The sequence below is a fragment of the Phyllostomus discolor genome, chromosome 3 (assembly GCF_004126475.2).
Source record: "Phyllostomus discolor isolate MPI-MPIP mPhyDis1 chromosome 3, mPhyDis1.pri.v3, whole genome shotgun sequence".
Lineage (NCBI taxonomy): Eukaryota > Metazoa > Chordata > Mammalia > Chiroptera > Phyllostomidae > Phyllostomus > Phyllostomus discolor.
Window position 1 is genome coordinate 104,350,377 of NC_040905.2, and position 24,268 is coordinate 104,374,644.

The 24,268-nt window shown below is 43.2% G+C and overlaps 1 protein-coding gene across 4 annotated transcripts in view; it reads right to left on the minus strand.

Moving 5' to 3' along the window:
• The window catches only part of SNX29 (sorting nexin 29), a 574,556-nt gene that overhangs the window by 235,531 nt on the left and 314,757 nt on the right, over positions 1-24,268 (minus strand). The window lies entirely within an intron of this gene.

Genomic DNA, 24,268 nt, shown 5'->3' on the forward strand with positions numbered 1-24,268 from the left:
AACCACTTCCATTTAGAATGGTTTCCGGGAGAAAAGGCAGGGCCTGGAAACTGACTACACGCCCCACCTAGAATGACAGCGGGCACACAGTGTACTCTGAAAATGGGCCCAGCTCTACACTCAGGTGCACACACAACTGCAAACAGTGGGATGCCCCTCAGGAAAAGGGCCTTTTTGTCGAAAAGGAAGAATGATGGCTGTGCTAGCCAAGGAACATGTCCAAAGATACCAGTGAAGTCATTCAACATCAGCTGGACAGAGAAGGGTCACTTCACATGTGTGCCAACATCTCTATCCCACCCTCCGAAGGGACATAAAGCAGGACCGAGTGTCAGTGAACTGTGGACCCCAGATGGCCAACACTCTCCAGGGCAATGTGCTCCACACCAGACACACACAGACCCTAAAAGAGCGCATGCTCCTGTTTACCGTGCAGGGTAATAAACTGCGCCAGGGTGTCCAACCTGCAGGCTGTGGGCCATGTGCAGCCCAGGATGGCTGAGAATGCACCCAACACAAAACCATAAATTTACTTAAAACATTATGAGACTTTTTTGTGATTACATGTCACAATGTATTTAATGTGTGGCGCAAAGACACCAGAAGGTCGGACACCCCTGCACAGGGCAGAACTCTCTCTCAAATTATATATTCCACTGAAAGACAATCACAAAAGCCATAAGGAGGGTAAGGGCCAAGTGAGGATTTAAATTATCTTTATGTGACTACTTTGTTCAACACCTGGTGTTTCTTTGCCAAACACTTTAAGAGGCTGAACCACAAAACCCAGTAAGCCAGAGCTCCCTGCCCTTGAGGGGTTTAAGAAAAGGTCAGCTGTTTCTGGAAGCCCAGAATCTCCTGCCCTCTACTGGTAACAGCACAATTTTGTTTTGAGGAAACCATGATTGTCCACCTCCAATGTGCATGGCACCAGTGGTTGGATGGCCCAGTCTACTGAGTCCTCCCCCAAGAGGCCATTGGGACTCCATCCCAGGTCTTCAGCTGGAGTCAGTGAGCTGCTAGAATGAAAGCCTAGAATGGAAGCCTTGAAAGGCTTATTCTGCTACTGCATGTGAAGGGCCCACTGAGAATGAACCCATGATTAGAAAGCCAAGCTGAGAGAAGCAGGGAGATACTGTCTGGATTGCATGATGTTAGCACCCATATCCAGCCATACCTGAAGCCACCCTCTTAGAATAGCCTGTTCCATGAGCCAATAAGCTTTTCTTAAACAATGCTTAAACCTTCTTAAGTTTCTGGTAATCAGGACGAAAAGAAGCCTAACAAATGGCACACATACATAAAGTCAGCAGGGCTGTGATAGAAATGTATTCCCATCTAAAGGCAGCCCAAGGAAGACATCAACAATTCCTCTTCAAGAAAGGCTTGAATGTGGTGGGATAAAGGAGGGTGACTAACCAGCCCAAGAGTTGGGTCCTCTGAGGACAGAGAACCAACCACAAGTCACAGGCATCCAGGAACTGGTCACACTCCAGGAAGCCTGGGCATCTGCAGCCGCACCCCAGCCAACAATCAAGTGGCTCGGGCGGAGGGCCATAGCCTACACTTTCGTCTTCTCAGAGCTGCTGCCAGCACTGTCACTGGGAATGTGAGGCAGACAAGAACTTGCCATTTCGCTTATGGAAGAATTTTCTTTATGTTTAACTAAGGTACTTGAAACCACCACTGAGTCCCCTTTAGAATTAGCTGCTTTAATACACAGTCTGCATCTAAAAGACAGTGGGATACATACCAACAAGCTAAAAACATCTTTGGCTGAGGGTAATAATGTAAAACAATAAAAGCATGAGCTATACTAAAAGAATACAGCTAGTGCTTACTGAGGTGTACTCTGTGGGAGGCACTGAGCCAAACACTTTATGTGTCAGTTCTCAATAGTCTAGGATAGGTTTGTACACCTCCATTTCACAGGTAAAGAAGCTGAGGTGCAGAAAGTGGAGACTTGTCCAGGGGCGAATGGCGAGCAGCCCAGCTTTGGAAACCCAGCTGGTCTGACTCCACGATGCTGCCTGCACCACCAGGTGACTGTCTGAAGACAGTCCCTCAGTGGGCCTGAGCTCCATAGTCAGGCCCTACAGAAATCAAGAGGATAGTGCCATGACTCAGGCTGGTGGCATGAAGAGCCCTGTCCACCTGGCTCTCAGTCCAGTGTTGCTAGGACCCAATCTAAACAGTCTCCCCTCCAGAGTGAGCCCAGCAAGTGGCACAATTTAGGACCAGCCTTCCCTGCACACACCAATGGACCAGAATTTGCTGATTTCTGCACGCTTTCATTTACACACTCCCTGCTTCTAGGTGCCAAGAGATTCCATCTGTCTATAGCCTGAATTTAGTTCCCCCACCCCAAATTCATATGTTGAAATTCTAACCTCCAGTTCTTCAGAATGTGACTGTACTTGGAGATGGGGTCTTTGAAGAAGGTGGTGAAGGTCACGTAAAGTCATTACAGTGAGTCCTGATCCAACGTGACTGGAGTCAGACACACACAAAGGGAAGATCACATAGAAAAGAAAGCTGTCTACAAGCCACAAAAAGAGGCCTCAGAGGAAACCAGCCCTGCTGACACCTTCATCTTGGACTTCCCAGCCCCCATTGTTGGTAGAAAATAAATGTCTCTTGTTTAAGCCACCAGTGTGGAACTTGGTCGTGGCAGCCCGAGCAAACTACCACACCACCCAATATCCTCAAACTGGAGAAAGCCCCATACTACTGCAAAAGCTGAAAGCTGCTCAGAAGCTTAAAAAGACCCTTGTCATCTACAAGAAAGCTGTCTGGGGTTATTTGACCAACAATAACCAAGAGATTGTGTGACCGACACAGAAGACTTGAGATCCTGAGCAAAGGGAGCTGCTTTGCTGGCCCAGGGAGCAAAGGGAGAGGGTGTCCGACAGGAGCTAGGTCCTTCACGTCCAAGTAGATCGCCCCTCCAGTTCTCTAATGGGATGGCCCACATCCCATCAGCCTAATAGGCAGCCTTGAGTATTTCTCTACACCTTTGGCAGCTGTCCCGCCCCAGCCTGGCATCTCCAAGTGCCTTTGACAGTGGCCCACAGTAATAAATGCTCCATCCTCCAACCGAATGGGGCTGCCTCCACTGACCCCTGTCACTAGGCACAATCACCTGCACATGCTCTCCTCACTGCGTGGGGCCTCTGTGCCACTTCCACTAACTCGCCAGGAGACCAGGTGCTGTGATTAGCCCCATGTTACTCTGAGAAACCTACAGAGACACTTGTCCACAGTTTCAGACTTGGGAGAGATGTAGATTCAAACTCTGGCTAATTGACTCCAACTCAAGCTAGGGTTGGCAAACCACAGCCTGTGGGGCTGATCCAACTCTGCTCACACAGAGTTGTCCCTGTGCGCACAGAGAGTTTTATCAGAACCCAGCCCTGCCCCCCGTGTCTGTGCTGTCTATGGCTGTCCACACAGTTAGACAGACACAACAGAGCCACATGTCTATAAGCTGCACTTACTTATTATCTGGCCTTTCTGAGAAAGTTTGCCAACCTTGCTCTAGGTAACCAATTTTCAACCTTTTTCATCTCATGGATGAAATGCATAAACTAATTACTAAAATTCTGCAACTCACCAAAAACTATATTTTTGCCAATCTGACAAATAATAGGTACAATTCTGATTCACTCACACCAACTGGCTATCGTTGTGTTGGCTGCTGTCATTTTTTATTTGACAGTCTAAGGGAAAAAAGGTCAGTGCCCCTGACTAAATAGTCAGATACTGCATGTTTTAAAAATCCTTGCAGCTCACTGGTTGAAAATCGCTGCTCTAGACTCTTGACCCCACACCATGCCCACCCAGTTCTATCCTTACAGGACAATCGCTGGCCCTGACTGCCCTTCACACCCAGACAGAAGAAAAGAAAAGGAAGAAAATTATATTTAAATATAATCCTACTGATAAAATAAAGAACAAACCTAACTCTCTACAAATCCTTTTGTTCTCCAAAATTGCCAAGATGTCAGCTTCACACAAGATAATAAATAAGAAGCAGCAGCAAAGAGCTTCCCAAATATTTAATTAATGCATTTTATCTGCTTCACCACCTGGGAACAATGGGCCACAGGTTGGAAGATCAACTTTAAGACTTAATGTTGAATTCTTGGTTTTATAAAGTACTTGTCACAACCTTAGTATTACTGAAGTGTAGTTTTTTTCCTGTTATTATTAATTACGTTTTCCCTAACAGTCAGTATCACAATTAACCTTCAAAGATGAGCTGCCAGGCATTTAACTAATTTTTACAAAGCAAATCTTTTCCAAATCACCTCATGTTGGTTTTCTAATCCTTCTTCCTAGGCCCAGTTTGCTTGTCAAATTAAAATCTACTACGATACCATGCAAATGAATGCCTTGTGACATTCTAACAATGCTGCTCTCATCCTTACAAATGTCTTTCAGAGAAGGCAGGCTGGAATGGCTACAGTCGAACTGTAGACATTTTGGAGTTTTGTTCTTGTTCCACATTAGGGAGGGGCCCGCACAACTGCAGAAATGGGGTAACTTGCTGGTGAAGGGCAAAATTTTGCCAAGGAAAGTCACTTAGGCATTTGGAATAGTGGCATGCTTTCTGTGCCTTCCATCAGGCAGTCCCCGTGCAATGCTGCTGGAAGGTGCCTGCCACTATGGAGGGTTACATAAAGATCAGAGGGAGAAAGAGGAAAAAAGCCTTCTGGGTGAAGTCACTCAGAGCTTGTGTCCTAGTAGAAACTTTTCTGCTATTGTTTCTGCTGTTCTAATTTCCCTCAATATCTTTTATTACCTGATGGAGTTTTGGGGGCTTTAGAAATGGATGTCTAGGTAGCTTGGGAGGTTTCAGTAATTTCCCAAGATGGATCCTAGGTCAGGAGAACCATTTGTCAGCTCTCAGCTGGGCTTGTGGCACTGGCTACTACTACAGGGGATATGAGGTAAATGAAAAGCCAGGACTTGAGCTTCAAGGTCACAACGGGGGCGAAGGAGGGGGATAAAATCAATTAACAGAAGGGCTCAATTTGAGATTGCAAATAGGTTTTGCTCACCCAGAATAACTGCCATTTAAATGCACAAGAATAAGCTGGAGCTGAGGAAGGGCCATGCTCTGGACTCTCTTGCTTTCCTACCATGTGTGCCAGCCCTCACAAATGCCCCAGCCTGGGCCTTGGCATCAGCCCTGAGGGCCCTGCCTTGGGAGAGCCCAAGGACCAGTGGTGATAGGCTCTTCTGTCTTCCAAGGTTCTGAGGATTTTGTCCTCAATGTAAACCAATGGCACCCCCAAGAGGCCATGGAATGTTGGGAAAAGAGAGAGGCCCACGAGAAAGGTATACTCACAATGAGAAAAAAACATCAATAAATAAACCTGTGATGGCTCAACGGGGGACTCTGCAGACCAGTGTGATCTCAGGCCCTACAGGAAAACCAAGTGGCTCTCCTAGATCTGTCTGTGGAGTCAGTTTGCTCAAAAAAAGACTTAAAATCAATTTCTGTGTTAATATTTTTAAACTAAACATATTTATTAAAAAGTACAGGACAATCTCTGGCTGGGTGGCTCAGATAGCTGGAGCACTGTCCCATATACCAAAAAGTTGCAGGTTTGAGTCCCAGGCAAACATACCTAGGTAGCAGGTTTAATCTCCAGTTAGGGCATATACAGGAGGCAACTGACTGATGTTTCTCTCTCACATCAATATTTCTCTCTCTCAGAATCTTGAAGGCAGCAAAGGAGAAAAAGGAAGTAACATACAAGGGAGTCCCAATAAGGCTAACAGCTGACTTCTCAATGGAAACACTTCAAGCCAGAAGAGAATGGCAAGAAATACTCCAGGTAATGAGAACCAGAGGTCTGCAACCAAGGCTGCTATATCCAGCAAGGCTCTTGATCAAGATAGAAGGCCAAATAAGAAGCTTCCCAGACAAAAGAAGTCTAAAAGAATACACCTCGACCAAACCAGCTCTGCAAGAGACCCTAAAGGGACTGCTTTAAGGAAGGGAAGGAAAAGAGAGAGAGAGAGAGAGAGAGGGAGAGAGAGAGGAACACACGTACATAAAAGAAAATGAATAAGTACCTATCAATAATAACCTTAAACATAAATGGATTAAATACTCCACTCAAAAGACACAGAATAGCTGATTGGATAAGAAAAAATGACCCACATATCTGCTGTCTACAAGAGACCCACCTCAGGATACCTACACAGGCTGAAAGTGAAGGGCTGGAAACAAATCTTCCAAGCAAATGGACAGGGAAAAAAAGCCAGGGTAGCAATACTCATATCAGACAAAATAGACTTCCAAAAAAGGTCCATAAAGAGAGACCCAGAAGGTCACTTCATAATACTCAAGGGAAGAATCCATCAAGAAGACATAAATATTGTAAATATATATGCACCCAACATAGGAGCACCCAAATATATAAAGAAAATCTTACAGGACTTCAAGAAAGATATGGACAGCAATACAATTATAGTGGGAGATTTTAACACCCCACTATCAAAAATGGACAGATCTTCTAAAGAAAATATCAACAAAGATATTGTGGCATTGAACAATACCCTTGAGGAAATGGACTTTACTGATATATACAGAGCCCTCCACCCAAAAGAAGCTAAATATACATTCTTTTCAAATGTACACGGAACATTCTCAAAGATAGACCACATGATAGGACACAAAACAAGCCTCAAGAATTTCAAGAAAATTGAAATCAACCAAGCATTTTCGCAGACCACAAGGGACTGAAGCTAGAAAACAACCCCAAGGAAAAAAACCAAAAACACTCAAAATCATGGAGATTAAATAGCATGCTATTACACAATGAATGGGTCAAGAATGATATTAGGGAAGAAATCAAAAGGTTCTTGGAAACAAATGAAAATGAACTTACAACAACCCAAAACTTATGGGACACAGCCAAGGCAGTCCTGAGATGGAAGTTCATAGCGATACAGGCCCACCTAAAAAGGTTAGAAACATTCCAAACAAACAACCTAACCCTACGTCTACAAGAACTTGAGGAACAACAACAAAGGCAGCCTAGAGCAAGCAGAAGGAAGGAAATAACCAAGATCAGAGTAGAATTAAATGACATAGAGACTAAAAGCACAATTCTAAGGATCAATGAATCCAAGAGCTTGTTCTTCGAAAAGATAAACAAAATTGACAAGCCTTTAAGCAGACTCATCAAGAAAAAAAAGAGAGAAGACCCAAATAAACACAATGATAAATGAAAGAGGAGAGATTACAACAGGTACCACAGAAATACAAAGGATTCTAAGAAATTACTACAAAGAACTGTATGCCAAGAAATTTGAAAACCTAGGTGAAATGGACAAATTTCTAGAAAAATATAATCTTCCAAAACTCAATGAAAAAGAAGCAGAAAGCCTGAACAGACCAATAACAACAAAAGAAATTGAAGCAGTAATCAAAAAACTCCCAAAACACAAAAGCCCTGGACCAGATGGTTTCACAGGAGAATTCTACAAAGCATTTAAGGAAGAGCTAACCCCTATCCTTCACAGACTATTCCAAAAAATCCAAAAAGATGGGAGTCTCCCAACTCTTTTTATGAGGCCAACATCATCCTAATACCAAAACCAGATAAAGACACAACAAAGAAAGAAAACTTCAGGCCAATATCACTGATGAACATTGATGCTAAAATCCTCAACAAAATACTGGCAAACCGCATCCAACAATACATTAAAAAGATCATACAACATGACCAAGTGGGATTCATTCCAGGGATGCAAGGATGGTTCAATATTCGCAAGTCAGTAAATGCAATACATCACATAAACAAAAGCAAAGACAAAAACCACATGATTATATCAATTGATGCAGAAAAAGCATTTGACAAGGTACAGCACCCATTCATGATAAAAACACTCGGCAAAGTGGGAATAGAGGGAACATTCCTCAACATAATAAAGGCCATATATGAGAGGCCTATAGCCAGCATCATACTCAATGGGCAAAAATTAAAATCTTTTCCACTAAGATCAGGAACAAGGCAAGGCTGTCCACTTTCACCACTTCTATTCAATATAGTACTGGAAGTTTTAGCCACAGTAATCAGGCAAGAAAAAGAAATAAAAGGCATCCAAATCGGAAAGGAAGAAACAAAACTGTCACTGTTCGCAGATGATATGATAGTATACATAGAAAATCCTATAGACTCTACCAAAAAACTGCTTGACCTAATAAATGAATTTGGCAAAAACAGCAGGATACAAAGTCAATATCCAGAAATCAAAGGCATTTCTGTACACCAACAATGAAACAGCAGAAGCAGAGTTCAAGGAAAAAATTCCATTTGAAATAGCAAAAAGAAAAAGAAAATATCTAGGAATAAACCTAACCAAAGAGGTAAAAGACCTGTATTCAGAAAACTATATAACACTCAGGAAAGAAATCAAGGAAGACACAAACAAATGGAAACATATACTGTGTTCATGGATTGGAAGAATTAATATCATCAAAATGTCCATACTACCCAAAGCAATTTATACATTCAATGCAATTCCTATTAAAGTACCAATGGCATATTTCACAGACATAGAACAAACACTTCAAAAATTTACATGGAATTATAAACGACCCCGAATAGCTGCTGCTATTTTGAGAAAGAAGAGTAAAGTAGGAGGGATCACAATACCTGAGACTAAGCTATACTACAAGGCCACTGTAATCAACACAGCCTGCTACTGGCATAAAAACAGGCACATAGACCAATGGAACAGAACAGAGAGCCCAGAAATAAGCCCAAGTCTCTATGGTCAATTAATATTTGACAAATGAGGCAGCAACATAAAATGGAGTAAAAATAGCCTCTTCAACAAATGGTGTTGGGAGAACTGGACAGCCACATGCAAAAAAATGAAACTTGAGCACCAACTTACACCATATACAAAAATAAATTCAAGGTGGATAAAAGACTTAAATATAAAACGTGACACCATTAAAGTCCTAGAGGAGAACGTAGGTAGGAAAATCTCAGATATTTCACGAAGAAACTTTTTTACTGACTTGTCTCCTAGAGCAAGGGACATAAAGGAAAGGATAAATAAATGGGACCTCATCAAAATTAAAAGCTTCTGCACAGCCAAAGAAAACAGTAGCAAAAGTAAAAGAGAACCAACTGTATGGGAAAACATATTTGCCAATGATACCTCAGACAAGGGTTTAATCTCTAAAATATATGAAGCACTTACAAGACTGTACTCTAAGAAGACAAGGAATCCAATTAAAAAGTGGGCAAAGGACTTGAACAGACACTTCTCCAAGGAGGACATACAGAAAATCCAAAGACACATGAAACGATGTTCAATATCGCTAGCTATCAGAGAGATGCAAATTAAAACGACAATGAGATACCACTTCACACCAGTCAGAACGGCCATCATAAACAAAGCAACAAACAAGTGTTGGAGACGTTGTGGAGAAAAGGGATCCCTAGTGCACTGCTGGTGGGACTGCAGACTGGTACAACCACTATGGAAAGCAGTATGGAACTTCCTCAGAAAACTAAAAATGGATCTGCCTTTTGACCCAGCAATTCCACTGCTGGGACTCTATCCTAAGAATACTAAAACACCAATTCAAAAGAACCTATGCATCCCAATGTTCATAGCAGCACAATTTACAATAGCTAGATGCTGGAAGCAACCAAGATGCCCATCAGTAAATGAATGGATCAAAAAACTACGGTACATTTACACAATGGAATTCTATGCAGCAGAAAGAAAGAAGGAGCTCCTACCCTATGCAACAGAGTGGATGGAGCTGGAAACCATTATGCTAAGCGAAACAAGCCAGGCAGTGAAAGACAAATACCATATGATCGCACCTTCAACAGGAACCTAAATAACAAAACAAAGAAACAAACAAAATGTAACCAAAGACACTGAAATAGAGGACAGGCTGACAGTGACCACAGGGGAGAGTAGAAGGAATTTAAGGGGACAGTGGGAAGGGTTCACAGGAACAAACTTAAAGGACACATGGTCATAAAATAAGGGGAGGGTGGTAATGGGAGGGAAGTGGGGAGGGGTGGGAGGGGGACTGGATTGGGAGTAAAAAGGAGAAAACTGTATTTGAACAATGATTAAAAAATTAAAAAATTAAAAAAAAATTTCTCTCTCTCTCTCAAGTCTTCCCTCCTCCCCTCCTTTTCCATCCCTCTCTTTCTGAAATCAGTAAGTATAGCCTTGAGTGAGGATTAAAAAAAAAAAATACAGGACAGCTGAAATAACAACCCAAACCTATAATAATGAAAGCCAGCATTTGTCAACCACATATTTCATGTGAAGCATTTTGAAAATACGATTCTGTTTAATCCAACAAAGCTGTGAGGATAAGCTATATTACAGATGAAGAAACTGAGGCCCAGGAGGTAAGTGATAACAATGGTATTTGATCTCATAACCTCACATATTGGGGCATGCATCTCGGAGGGCATGGCATCCCTCAGCAGAGCCCCCTGCCTAGTGCACTAGGAGCAGCCACCTCCATGTACTGCAGACCCGAAGACTTCCCTAGAGAGGCCCTGCTTCCTGCAGAAAGTCAAGGTACAAAAAGAAACTACTATGATTAGATTTCCCCCAAATAGAGCAGGTGGGAGGCAAGCTGGGCAAGAAGAATACAAGTCAAATTTCATATAATAAAAAACAATAAAATGTGATGTTTCTAACCCCCAGGGACATAGGGCTTCTGACCCAGCCGCTACTCCATGCTCTATTTTTCAACCCAACAGTCAGAATGAGCCTTTTAAAGCCTGCCTCTGCTCAAAACCCTCCAATAACTTCCCACAAGGCCCTGGAAGAGCTCACTTTCTGCCACCTTCCAAGGTCACCATGAAGCAGCCCTGCCCTTACCATTCTACCCACATGAGAGCTGTGGGGACGAGCCAAAAGGGAAAAGCATGCGGAGAAGCCAGGAGAAGGAAGATACAAGGATATGCCTGCTCTCACTGAGCCCAAAGAGGGCAGAACCTCAGAGCGGCAGGGGGTGCAGCAGTGAGGAGCTTAGAGTGTGGAGGGAGTGACATGAGATGAGCAAGATAGTCCCTGCGGTGATAGAAAGTAAGACCCTGGCTCCAGTAAAAGGGGCCTTTGCACATAACACTAATCTAGACACAAGTCAGCCGCATATCTGGGAAATTTACCCCAAATTCTTCTACCCTTGGGGCTCCTGTCAGTCTCCATCACCTAATAAGCTTGCCCCCCCCTCTGATATTTGACCTTTGCTGGCTCTCTGCTGGGAACACTTCACTCCTAGACCTTTGTATTCTAAGCATCACCTCCTCAGAGGACCCCTCTGAGCATTTTCCCCACCCCCAAGCCCCTAACAGCCCCCAAGTCATATCACCTGTGTTGTCTTCAGAGCACTTGGCTGTCTATCTGAAATTAGCCTGACTACATATTTACACATTTGCTTGCCCATCTCCCCCACTAGAATGTAACCTCCATTCCAGCAGAGAACTTGTGCCTAGTCAATTCCCTTAGATCCTTAGCACCTAGTCCAGAATACCTGCACTAAAACTTCCTACTGATTTCTTTGGTGTGGACAGTCCCCTTGAGCAGGGTTAACGAACTGTAAGCCATGGGCCAAATACAGCCAGACACTGGTTTTTGTAAAGAAAGCTTTATTGAAACTGTATTAGCCTCCTAGAACTGCCAAAAGACTACTGCCTAGGGGACTTAAACAACAGAAATTAATTGCTTACAGTTCTGGAGACTGGAAGCCCAAGATCAAGGTATTGGCAAGGTAGTTTCTCTAGAGGTTTCTCTCCTTGGCTTGTACTTTCTTACCATGCCCTCATGTGGCCTTTCCTCTGCAAATGGACAACCCTGGTGTCCAGTCCTGTCCTATTGGCTTCAGGCACCACTCTTATGACCTCATTTAATTGCTTCCTTAAAGGCCCTATATCTCCACAAACAATCACACTGGGGGCTAGGGTTTCACCATGGGAACTTGGTGGGGAGCCGGGCATACAATTCGGTGTGTTATAGAACACAGCTGCTCTTCTTTGTTTACATATGGTCTCTGATGGCTTTTGTGCTACAGCAGCAGAGCTGACCACTTGCAAACACAGATCATCAAATCAGCAAGCATGAGAAGTTCACCATCTGGCCCATTAGAGAGGTTTGCTGACTCCTGGCCTAGAGCAAGGCCCCCACTACAGTTAAGGCGTCACAACAATCCCCATTTTCCCATGACTCTTGATTAGAAGACCCCACTGAAGCCCAGTTCAGAGCACTGAGCTTCTTTCATTTTGCTTCACAATTGCCAGTGGTTTTGTCACACCCCTGAGTCAGACAGAATAGCCTCCCGGGATTCCGGAGTACAAAATGAGAAATTAAAAGTGCAAGCCCATGAGTCATAATTAAGATATGTCCAGGAAATTAGGGAACAGAATTACCTGTCAAATGCCAGCCCCATAGCAATTTGGTAGAACACATGGTTTGCTGACACTACTTCCATTATAATTCAGAAACCACTCAAGGATTGCTCAGAAGACAGGGAAATCTGGTGTTCCAGGCCTGCTGGTGCCATATGTCACTTTTTATCCACCAAGATCTATCAAGGGCCAGAGACATGACTGGCTTCTGTTCCTCTTGAGGCTTTCTTCTTTCTGCTCAATCACAATTTCAATTAGAGTCAAAGAACCTCAATTTCAAAAGCTCACAGGGAAAAAAATGCGAAGACTCAGTTGTAGTTTTTTTAAACAAAGACTTAAACAGTGCTTCCTACATGCCAGGCATTGCTGTAACCTCTTCATCTCCATTAACTCGCTGAATCAATGCCCTCATTCAAACAAGCACCACCTATGCTTCCCACCTTGGTCTAGGTTCTGGGGACACAGTGACAGCCAAAGTGTCTGCTACACAAAGCTCACATTCTAACTGGAGACAGACAAAACACGGAAATGGTAATTTAGACTGTGTCATTCTGAAGAGAGAAAGATGGAGGGTTTGAGATGAGTCTCAGTGAGCACAGGAGGTCAACAACACCCTCACAAGGAAGTGAGAGCCCAGAGCTGAAGGCCAAATTGCTGAGGACTTTGGGAAAAACGTTCCAAGGCAAAGGAACCTGCAAGTACAACAGCCCTAAAGCCTTTTGAAAGATAATAAAAGGAAGCCACTGCAGGGCAGTCCAGTGAGCAAAAGTAGAATGAGACTGGAAATGGGGACCCAGGAAGGCACCTAACCCAGCCTAAGTGGTCCAGAAGGGCTGCCTGGAGGAAACAATGCCTGGGTAGGGTATCAAATGATGTCCAGGAATGGGAGGGTGTGTTCCCAACAGGGAGAAGTGCACAAGCAAAGGCAACCAGGAGCCTTCCTCTGAGCCTTTGATTCTTGTACCCTTTGTAATAGACACCCTGGCATGTCCAGCAACCTCTGGGAAGAGAAGCAGGAAGTGTTGGGAAAAAGGACCCTTGCCCAGAGGAATTTCAGAAAACCGGAATGTGACTCCTAGAGTCCCTGACAGGGTTTCAAATGAAAAGTTGGAGCTTTTAGTGAGGCATCTTTTCCCTGAAGAGCTGATTATAAATGACCAGCTCTTGCTTATAAAGGAAGCCGTATTTATTTACATTTTACTACAATTTATAACTAGATTAGAGCCCTCCCAGGGAAGCCTCATCTCATTACACACCTCCTTCCCTCCTTCCACAGCAATTATTTAAGAAATAACACACTTCCCTATGGGGAATTGCTACTGACAATTACTTTTCCGTAAACGGATGGGTGGATTTTACTCTCTCCTGCGGTAAGTAGGGCACTGCTCCAAAAGGAGCCAGCATGTCCTAAGCACTTGTGGCCTTGCTTTTTTTCTAAAGCAGCTTTATTGAGGTATAAATGACATACAGTAAAACTGCACACATTTAAAGTGCATAGTTGGTGAGTTTTGATATTTGTTTACACACACGGAATTATCCCCACCATCAAGCTAGTGAACACATCCATCAGCCCTGAAAGTTTCCTTGGGCCCTTTAGTGACCTCTCCCTCCTGCCCCTCCCCCTGCCCCATTCTCAAGCAACAGGTGTTTTCCTCGAGTTTCCTATAAATGGAACTGCAGTACATACTCTTTTGGTCTGATTTTTTTTAACTCAACATAATGATTTTGAGATTCATCCATGCTATTGCATATAACAACAGTTCATTTCTCTTCATTGTGTGGACATACCATGATTCGTGTAGCTCTATTTGGGTTTTTCAGTTTATGACTATCACAAATAAAGTCGCTCTGAACATCCATATACAAGCCTTTGCATGGACATACATTTCCTTTTCTCGTGAATTACAACCTAGCAGTGGGATGACAGCCTTGTCTTTGAAGGGGGAGGGCCATCCTTTTGCTGCATCTCTCTTTTCAGGTTCAGACACTGAGATCGGTGTTTAGATGAGTCTCTCCAAATGCAGTACAAGTGTGATCTTCGCTATCACAGAGAACTTAAAGTGGTGCAGAGGCAAACACTTTTGTTATTACTATTCATATTTGGAACACTTAGTGTATATGTCAGGCTGTGATAAGCATTCCCCATTTATTAAATGAATTAATCCTTTTAAAGCTCATAAATCCTTTCAAAGCTACAATGTAATAAGTATTATTTTCATCACCACTTTGCAGACAAGGAAACTAAGAGCCAGATGGCTGAAGTAACCTGCTGCAGGTAACTGATACAGTAAGTCCACAGCGGTGGCAGGATCTGATTCCAGGCCATCTGGCCTCTGAGTCCACATTCTTAACCAATTTGCAAAGCTGCCTCTCAGGGTTTTAATGTATTTTAACAGTATGCATTTTGTGGTGGCTTTCTAATGTGTCCACCTAGCTAGGTTGAGCTACATTTCCCAGAAGTCCCTTTCCTGTATGTTTCTAGTTAGGGCAGTCATGGAACACATTTGGAGGATGCAAGTGATGCAGCAAGCACCCCTTTTGTAGTGCCCACATCTTCTGACTGATCTGTGGACTCACCTCCCTGGTGTGAAGCAACAGCTGAGGCTGCAAATACTCCACCTTCCCCTGGATCCCCCTTCTGAGGCACCCTCTCCCGAGCAGGGGGGAGTGTGTTCACCACCATGACAGAGGCCTGGTGTTTGAGTTCCAGGAAGTCAACGAGAACTGGCATGGGCTTCATTCATGTGTGGCTCCCAGCCTGCTCTTGATCCTCACGCCAGACCCCCATCTTCTCCTCCTGATGGCCTGTCCTGAGGACTGCAAGCTCCAGCACCAGATGTGAAAACAGCAGACCTGTGGAGGCTGCTTAAACTGTGTCCACAAGTGTGTATGGCCTGGTTCTGAATCAAATTCCTTAATATATACATGTACATATCTCTCAGTGGTTCTGTTTCTCTGACTGAACCCTGACTGCCACATATTTAGCTCAAGAAGTATGAAGGAAAATATGAATCAGCACTGAGCTGGGACTCCAGCCACATGGTTAAAGGGAATGCACGTGGATTTGAGGGCAAGGTAACCAAGGCACTAAGTGACACCTATGTCACAGCCTTCAAATTCACCACCCTTCTTAAAGGAAACTTTTCCAATTTCTCCAAACCACAGAACACCTCTAGCCAGATAATAACTGACATGAGTGATTTAAAGTTGTGAGTCAGTCCCCACGCCTCACTGTCCCTGAGGACAAGGGAACCCGCCTCCAGGAGTCCTTGTGAGTATTCACTCATTCAACACTCGTCTGTGAAGAACCTACTATGAGCCAGGAACTGTGGTAGGCCCAGGATAGCACAGAGAGCAAAGCAGTCTCTCTTCTCACAAAGCAGACAAGCAAGCTGCTGAAGACAGATGGCACACAAATAAATGTGTTTGTCAGGTGCTGCAGAGACAAGTAAGGCAGGTGGGGAGAGGACAGAAGCATGACGGGGGGTGGCAGATTATCTTGGTAATGAAGATCAGGAAGGAAGGCCTTCCTGGGGGGACAGACATTTGAGCAGAGACCACATAATGCCTTTAGCAAGAGAGCCCTCGCCCATTGTAGTCTATTGTTACATATGACCAACCAGAAGCCTGTGTAGGGGGTTGGGGGCCACTGGAGTTTAGTTAGTGTATATCCGCATCTCCCCCATCTGGCCCTCTTGAGGGCAGAATGAGACCCTCTCTGCTCAGCAGCTAAAGTGCTTTGCCCAAGCCGAAGGTCTTGTGAGCTGCACACAACTACAGTCAACACTGAAGCCCATCTCTTCACCTGCCTTTCTCCAGGTACACAAACAGCACTGCAGGGTCTCAGACACCACAATCATTCCCAAACACACTGGGTGGACAATTTCGTCTTATAGCAATTTCTATCTATTCTAACACCCCCAAATGAGACAACCTTTCATCATAGCAAGGCTTCCTTTTAAACAGTCTCTGCTATCACCGCTCATGTTTGTCCCACTGTCCCCAGCCAACCCTGACCTGCCATTCCACTGGTTCATTCTTCTCTTTCCACACACAGCAGGTGTTTAATGATCTCCTAATGTACCTGGACATAATCAACAGCTTACATAATCACATTTATCATCACCATACCTTGTCAGCATTCTTATTGCCTTTGCTCATTAGATAAATAAACCCTTACATGTTGGCAAGATTCACCAGCTGAGAAACTGATGGAGCAGTGTTTAATTTTGTACCCATCTAGAAATATCATTTCTGTATCATTTCTGTATAAATAGCAATAGTAAATATTAGCCATGCATTGCAACAATCTGCCTTGCACCTACAAAGTCAAGGATCTTTTTCTGTGTCTGTTCACTGCCAATCCCTGGCACTCAGGCAGTGACTGACATGTAGTGGGTACTCGGTAAGTCAACAAAGTAGAGATAACGACAGTACCTACCCAGCAGGAGTGTCTAAGGACTAAGAAGAGCATCTGAGCCCAGCAGAGTGCCACAGCAATTGCCTCGTGTATGGATAACAAGCAACCTGAAGCCTGAATCAAATCCAGGACTACCACAGACCCTGCTGGAAAACGCTCATGAGACTGATCAGATGGGACACAGCAGAGGCTGCAGGTCCCAGCAGCTGCCATGAATGGGGATGGGGTAGGATGTCAGCTGGTGGGGACAGATGAGCAGTAGGCCTTTGCCTGCCAGGTACCTGCACAGCCAGTGAGGCACCATCTCTCCTGCTGGTTGACAAATACATTCAGAGCAGGGGTGGCCAGTGGGCCAAGAGTCAGAGGGTCAAGGTCACTGGGGAAGTGAAGGTGGACACAGAGAGTGATGACAGCTGGGGGATACTGCACCACTTTAACCATGAGCACAGCCATGCCAACACTAAATCCAAGCTCTGACAGAAGGCCTCCGGGGTTACCAGAGCCATTCTGAGCTCCTACACAACTGGGACCACTCAGGAACCCAAGTGGCCTCCATGGATTCTACCACAGATGGCTTCTGGCCCCTTCTTGGCTGGATATGCACCCAGCAAACCTTTATGCCCACTGGGCTGCCTGCCTGACAGAGAATACAGGAAAAAATGGTGAGAAAAAGGCCCCTGAGTAGCTCTCAGAGGCCTCTGTCCCCATTCAACATTCACAAAACATGCACGTGGTGATGACTCCACATGCCTGCTACCACTCCTCACGCTGTTCATGACATCACCTCATTTAGTGATAGGAAAGACATCCTCATTGCATGGTAGAGCAAATAATGCTCTCCATCTCCTTAACAACATAACACATCATTTATCCCACCCTTCTCTCTGCAATCATTCATCCTTGTGACAATTCGCAGTTGGCATCATTACTCCATTTGATGGAGGAAAAAGTGTAAACTGGGAATGGGTAAGAGTACTCAGAAATTGAACCTGAATGTTTCTGTTATTAAAGCCGTTACAGTTTACAGAGCTCTCTTTTGAAATCTATTCTCAGGACAGCCTGTTCATTAACTATTTAAGGACAAGACAACTGAGGTGCGGAGAAGGGGAGGGGCCTGATTCAGGTCACCCACTCACCACCAAAAGGGCCAGAGTGGAGAATCCAGCCTGGTATCTCCAGACACTGCTCTGTCTCCCACACCACACTGCTCCCCTTACACCCCTGCCTTCACAAGTCACATTCCCCTGCAGCCACGTTTTGGGCACACTACTGTTCCCACAACCTCAATGCTGGGTTTTAGGACAAAGCTTTGAAGAGCAGTGACTCTACCTACCTCCCCCTCCCTCCACCACCAAGGCAAACATTGTGCTTCAACTGGACACTGGCGCTTCCAATGAGTTTAACAGGACAGCTCAGCTAACAAGTCTGTCCTTTGCTGTAGGATCCCTAATAACTTTTTTGAAGAATCTCCAAAGTGCTGAGGGAGTGAAATCAAATATTTTACCATCTATAAAAGCCAGGGCACTGCAGCGGGTACACTGCCATTAGCAGAGGGCTTACTCGGAGCAATCATCATTAAATGCAAAAAGTGCCTTCAATTTCAGCCAGAGGGAACGTGGCTGTGAAGGTGGTGGAATACACTGTCAGACATTTACATGCTCAGCCTTGGCCAGAACAGGGCAAGGATTTCAAAGGTTCTGTAATGTTCTAATTCTCCAGCTAAAGATTGTGCTAGCTCAACAAAGCCCAAAATGTATTTAAAGGCCTGTTGTAAATTTGGACACATTACAGCTTGTCAGTACTCTACCTTTCCACATGCAAAGGGCAAGTGATTTTATCAAATTATAGATGGAAAACACTGTCTTCTCCTATTCGAAGCCCAGAGAACCATAATTAGGAAACTGCAAATTGTGCTGTGCCAGAGTTTTTCTGAGCCCAAATGAGGTCCAATGTCAAGAGCAATTTGCTTTTTAGGGTGGGAGCCAGGTGCAAAACTTAAGGGGGCACCAAAAACCTCAGTCATCATAAGTAATGCTTTCATGTAATATTTTGAATAAAACACCAATACAAAAAAAATCTATAATGAACAAAACAGCAAGATTGTGAATCTAGATGGGATCAGTATAACTGACTGTTCCTTTGGCCTCAGGTTCTGATATGGCCGGGCTCCCTCTGTACGCTGTTCTTTCTGAAGAAAATAAAACACACCCAGAAAAGAGAAGTGATTTGCCACTGTCACATTGCTGCCGATCCCTAACCAGGTGAAGAGGCCTCTGCACAGTGCTCTTGGGACCCCTGTCACTGTGGGAGGGGTTCCTGCACAAGCCTGCCCTGCCCCAGCCTTGCCCCCTTCCAGTGCTGGTATTACACTGCTGCAGGTGATCTTCACAAAGTTTCAACCTCATCTGGTCACACTTCTGCTTAGAAAGTCATCAAGTTGACAGAGGGGACCAAGTGAGCAGCTGGCAAGCTGAATTCAGCAAGCAACTGTGTTTTGTCAGGCTCCCCGGATGTTTACAATTAAAATCAGTTGCCCATTTTCAAATTAAGATTTCAGAAAAAATCCAGATGTGTGACTTCTCCTAGCAAAGACATGTCCTGGTGACACTGGGCCCATGTCCCCACAGGAAGTGGAGAAAGCACAAGCTCGCCAGTCAGCGTCACCACGTGCTGGGCACTGGTTAAGGCACTGGGGACACAGCAGGGAACCCAAGTGACTGAACACCTGCCCTCATGGAGTTCACATTCCAGTGGGCACACACAATGGACAGAGTAGATCCAATTGTAATATGGAAAAAACAAAACAGAAAAAAGAAATAGAAATAGTTGGCCGTGGGGGTGAGTGGATCAGTTTTAAACAGAATGGACAGAAGAAGAAGGAAATCCTGACTGGTACAACAACACGGATGGACCTTGAGGGCATTATTAGGTAAGTCAGACAGAAAGATACATACTGTGTGGTATTACTCACATATGGAAGGAAGCTAAAAGAGCTGAACTCACAGAAATGGAGAGTAGAGTGCTGGTTACCAGGGGCAGGGCAGTGGGGGAAAGGAGAAGACGGTGGTCAAAGACACAAACTTCCAGTTATAAAGTGAGTGAGTCCTGAGTCTCTAACGTGGAGCATGGTGACTGTGGTTAACAGCACTGTACTTTATACTTGAAAGTTGTTAGGGGAAGTGGATCTTCAACATTCTCACCACAAAAAAAGAAACAGTAATTATGTGAAGGGATGAAGGTGTTAACTCACCTTATTGTGGTGATCCTTTCACAACACATACAAATACATGGTCAAATCATGCGGTACACTTTAAACTTGTGTATGTTATACGTCAATAAAAAAGCAAGGTGACATATGGTGGTCAGGGAAGGGCTCTCTAGGAAGTGGACATCTGAGCATAGATCTAATGGAGATGAGGGAACGGGCCCCTGCCCAGGCCTAGGCCACCTCTTCTCATTCCCATCTCTCAAGGAATGTATAATACTGAACATGTCCAGCTTCCTCAACTATAAAATGGCAAACACTCAACAAATAACAAATGTTGACAAGGATGTGGCGAAAAGGGGTCCCTAGTGCCCTGTCTGAGAGAACGTAAATTGCAGCCACTAAGGAAAACAGCATGGAAGTTCCTCAAAAAATTAAAATAGGTCTACCATGCAACCCAGCAATTCTACTTCTGGGTATTTATCCAAAGAAACCCATAACACTAAATAGAAAAGACATATACATCCAAATATTAATTGCAGCACTATATATAATAGCCAAGATATGGAAGCAACCTACATGTCCATTGATAGATGAATGAATAAAAAAGATATGGTACATATATATCTTAATACTATGGAATATTATTCAGCCATAAAAAAGAATAAAATCTTGGCATTTTCAACAATGTGGATGGTACTGGAAGGACCTAAATGAAATAAGTCAGAGGAAGCCAAATATGTGGAATCTAAGAAAAACAAAGCAAATGAACAACAAAACAACAAAAACAGACCTATACAGAAACAGGGACCAAAGAGACGGGTAGCAGAGGGGAAGGGGTGGGAGAATGGGTGAGAAGGTGAAGGGGAATACAGTCAATAATATTGTGATAAATTTACATGGTGACAGATGATTACTAGAATGAGTGAGGTGATCACACTGTAAGGCATAAAAATGCCAAATAGCTAGATTGTACACCTGAAATTAATATAACAAATATAATATTGTATGCCAATTACACTTAAATTTTAAAAATAAAATAGCAAACACAGAACATATCTGCCCTCATAGGGCTGCTCTAATGGCTAACAGGGACAGTACGAGTAAACTCAGCACAGTGTCAGCCACAGAAATGCTCAGTAAACTTGACACCTGCACAACCACTCCCCACACTGCCTCCCCCATCACCTCCATCCATGGCATCATCTCCTCCGCCACCACAGGCATCTCCTCCCTCACTGTGAGAACAAGGATAGACAAGGAGATAAGCCCCTTAAACAAATGGGGCTGCTTGAGGCCTTCTTAGGTCTTTCCATGCCCCAACTGACCCACACTCTGCCTCCCAATGGATGTGCTTTCCCCTGGCACGATGACTCCCTCACTATTCCCTTCATGCCAAAGTAAGAGACTAATCTGTGCTGCCAAGGTGTTAACCAGCTTAAAAAACAGTATCTATTTACACCCCTGTATTTTGCACCAAACCAAAAGGCAAAGACTTCTCCAACACTCAGCATGTGATAGGCAGTACCTGGTACATGTCTGGAGAACCAAACTCTTTCCACCATGACTCACCTGCCTCCCCTTTTCTGATACTTCAGCAATAACATCATATATGAACTACTCACATGTGGAGGCTTGAAAGACCTTTTTACACTACATGCATGTAGGACTCTAAATTTTAGGTCCTACATATTTCAAATAATCAGAAAGCTGAAATAACCAGGTTTTTTTATAGTGTCACACTATGATAATTGATGTTCGTAATTATGACCATGAGGAACGGCAAGTCCTTAACTGCTTTCTAAATTATCGAAGATCAAATTATGTTCAGTTGCATTTTAGCGTTAAGTGTATTTTAATTATATTCTCATTCTTGGAAAATTAGTAACTCACATGGCTGAAATAGATGATCAAGGCAGCTTTGTGAATAAAGTATTCTGGATAAAGCTCAGATTTCCAAAATGTTCTCACAAACCCTAAAATGAGAGTTTTAATTTATATCCTCTTTTTCCAAAAAAGAATACAGCCACTTATCATAAACAGTTGTATTATGAAATAGTATTTTAAAACAACATGAGGAAATAAAAAAGAGAAGAGAGGCAGGCGAACAAATGAAGCCAACGGCAAGGTTAAAATTTAAAATACATGCCACAATACCTCCCTTTAGCTAAAGATGAGCCCACATTTGCCTCTGAGCTTCCTAGCAGACAAGGCAAAGAAGAACACACGATCAGTGACAACATTTACAGCATCCCAAAGATTTGATTACTTAGTCAGGAGAATCATTCCTGGTACTTACATGTATACCGGAGAGGAATTTCTCTCATGTGGAGATTACTCCCAGAACACACAACATGAGTGATTAATAACATTCTTACCTACATTCTCACAGAAAATACAATGGTGATTTTTCAGTAGGCTGTACCACCTAACACACTAAGGCCAGAGGGCAAAAGCTCAAATGCTACTGAAAATGAGTAAAATAGGCTGGGCCAGGGGAACAGGAGAAGACAATAGGTAGTTAAGGACTAAAAGAAGCTAAACAGTTTGTATAGCATCTGAAGGAGGAAGCTAATACTGAGCTCCAGCCAACTGCAGCTATGTAGGGATGTGCGCCTAACACTTCCATATAACTCAGTTTTTTCAATTATGAAATATTTCAAGTATACAAAAGAGTAAATAACACATACTCATACATACATGTAGGAAATACATAACAGTAATAAAACAAATACCTGTATGTCTCTTGAGATATAGAGCCTTCTAATACTTTTGAGAACCTCTCCCTGTTAGCACTACCCTGATTTTTTTTACTTCTCTATTTACTGATGCTTTTTTTAATTGTCTTTTTTCCATAGCCATTTAACCCCTTATACACACCCCCCGCTCCCTGCAATCACCACATTGCTGTCATGCCCATGGGTCCATTTTCCTTTTTGCTAGATCCCTTCCCTGCAAACTCCCCCCTCAATAGTTGTCATTCTGCCCTCTATCTATGAGTTTCTCTCTTTTATGCTTGTTAGTTCAGTCTGTTCATTAGATTCCATATATGAATGAAATCATATAGTAGTTGTCTTTCTCCAACTGGCTTATTTCACTTAGCATAATGTTCTCTAGGTCCATCCACACTGTTGCAAAGGGTAAAATTTTTCTTCTTTTTTATGGCCAAATAGTATTCCATGTGTAAATGTTCCATAGTTGTTTTATCCACTCATCTACTGATGGACACTTGGGAAGCTTCCATATCTTGGTGATTGTAAATAATGCTGCAATGAACATTGGGGTGCTTATGTTCTTTCAAATTAATCTTTTGGGTTTCTTCAGATATATACCCAGAATAAAACACCTAGGAATAAATCTAACCAAGGATGTAAAAAGACCTATACTCAGAAAATTGTAAGACACTGAAGAAAGAAACTGAAGATGATACAAAGAAGTGGATGCACACCATGTTCATGGACAGGAAGACTTAATGTCATTAAAATGTCCATATTACCCAAAGCAATCTATAAAGTTGATGTAATTCCTATCAAGATTCCAATGTCATATTTCACAGAACTAGAAAAAACATTTAAAGATTTTTATGGTACCACAAAAAGCCCTGTAGAGCAACAGTGATCCTGAGAGAGAAAAGCAAAATTGGAGGAATCACGCTACCTAATATCAAACTATACTGTAAGGCCATAGTAATCAAAACAGCCTGGTACTGACATAAAAACAAACACATAGATCAATGGAACAGAATAGAAAGCCCAGAAATAAACCCACACCTTTGTAGTCAATTTATATTTGACAGAGGAAGCAAGCACATACTATGGGCTAAAGATAGTTTATTCAATTAAGTGATGTTGGGAAAATGGGACAGATACATGCAGAAAAAAAACTAGACCATCTTCTTAGACCACACCCAAGAAAATTCAAAATGGGCCAAAGACTTAAATGTTAGAACTGAAACCATAAAGATCCTAGAAGAAAACACAGGTAGCAAAATCTCCAACACTGCCCGTAGTAATATTTCATCGGATATAGCTCCCCAAGCAAGGGAAACAAAAATAAATAAATAAATAAACAAATGGGACCATATCAAACTAAAAAGTTTTTACACATCAAAGGAAAACATAAAAATAAAAAGACAACCCATGGAATGGGAGAACATATTTGCCAACACATCTGACAAGGGGTTAATATCCAAAATTTATACAGAACTTAATGAAATTCAGC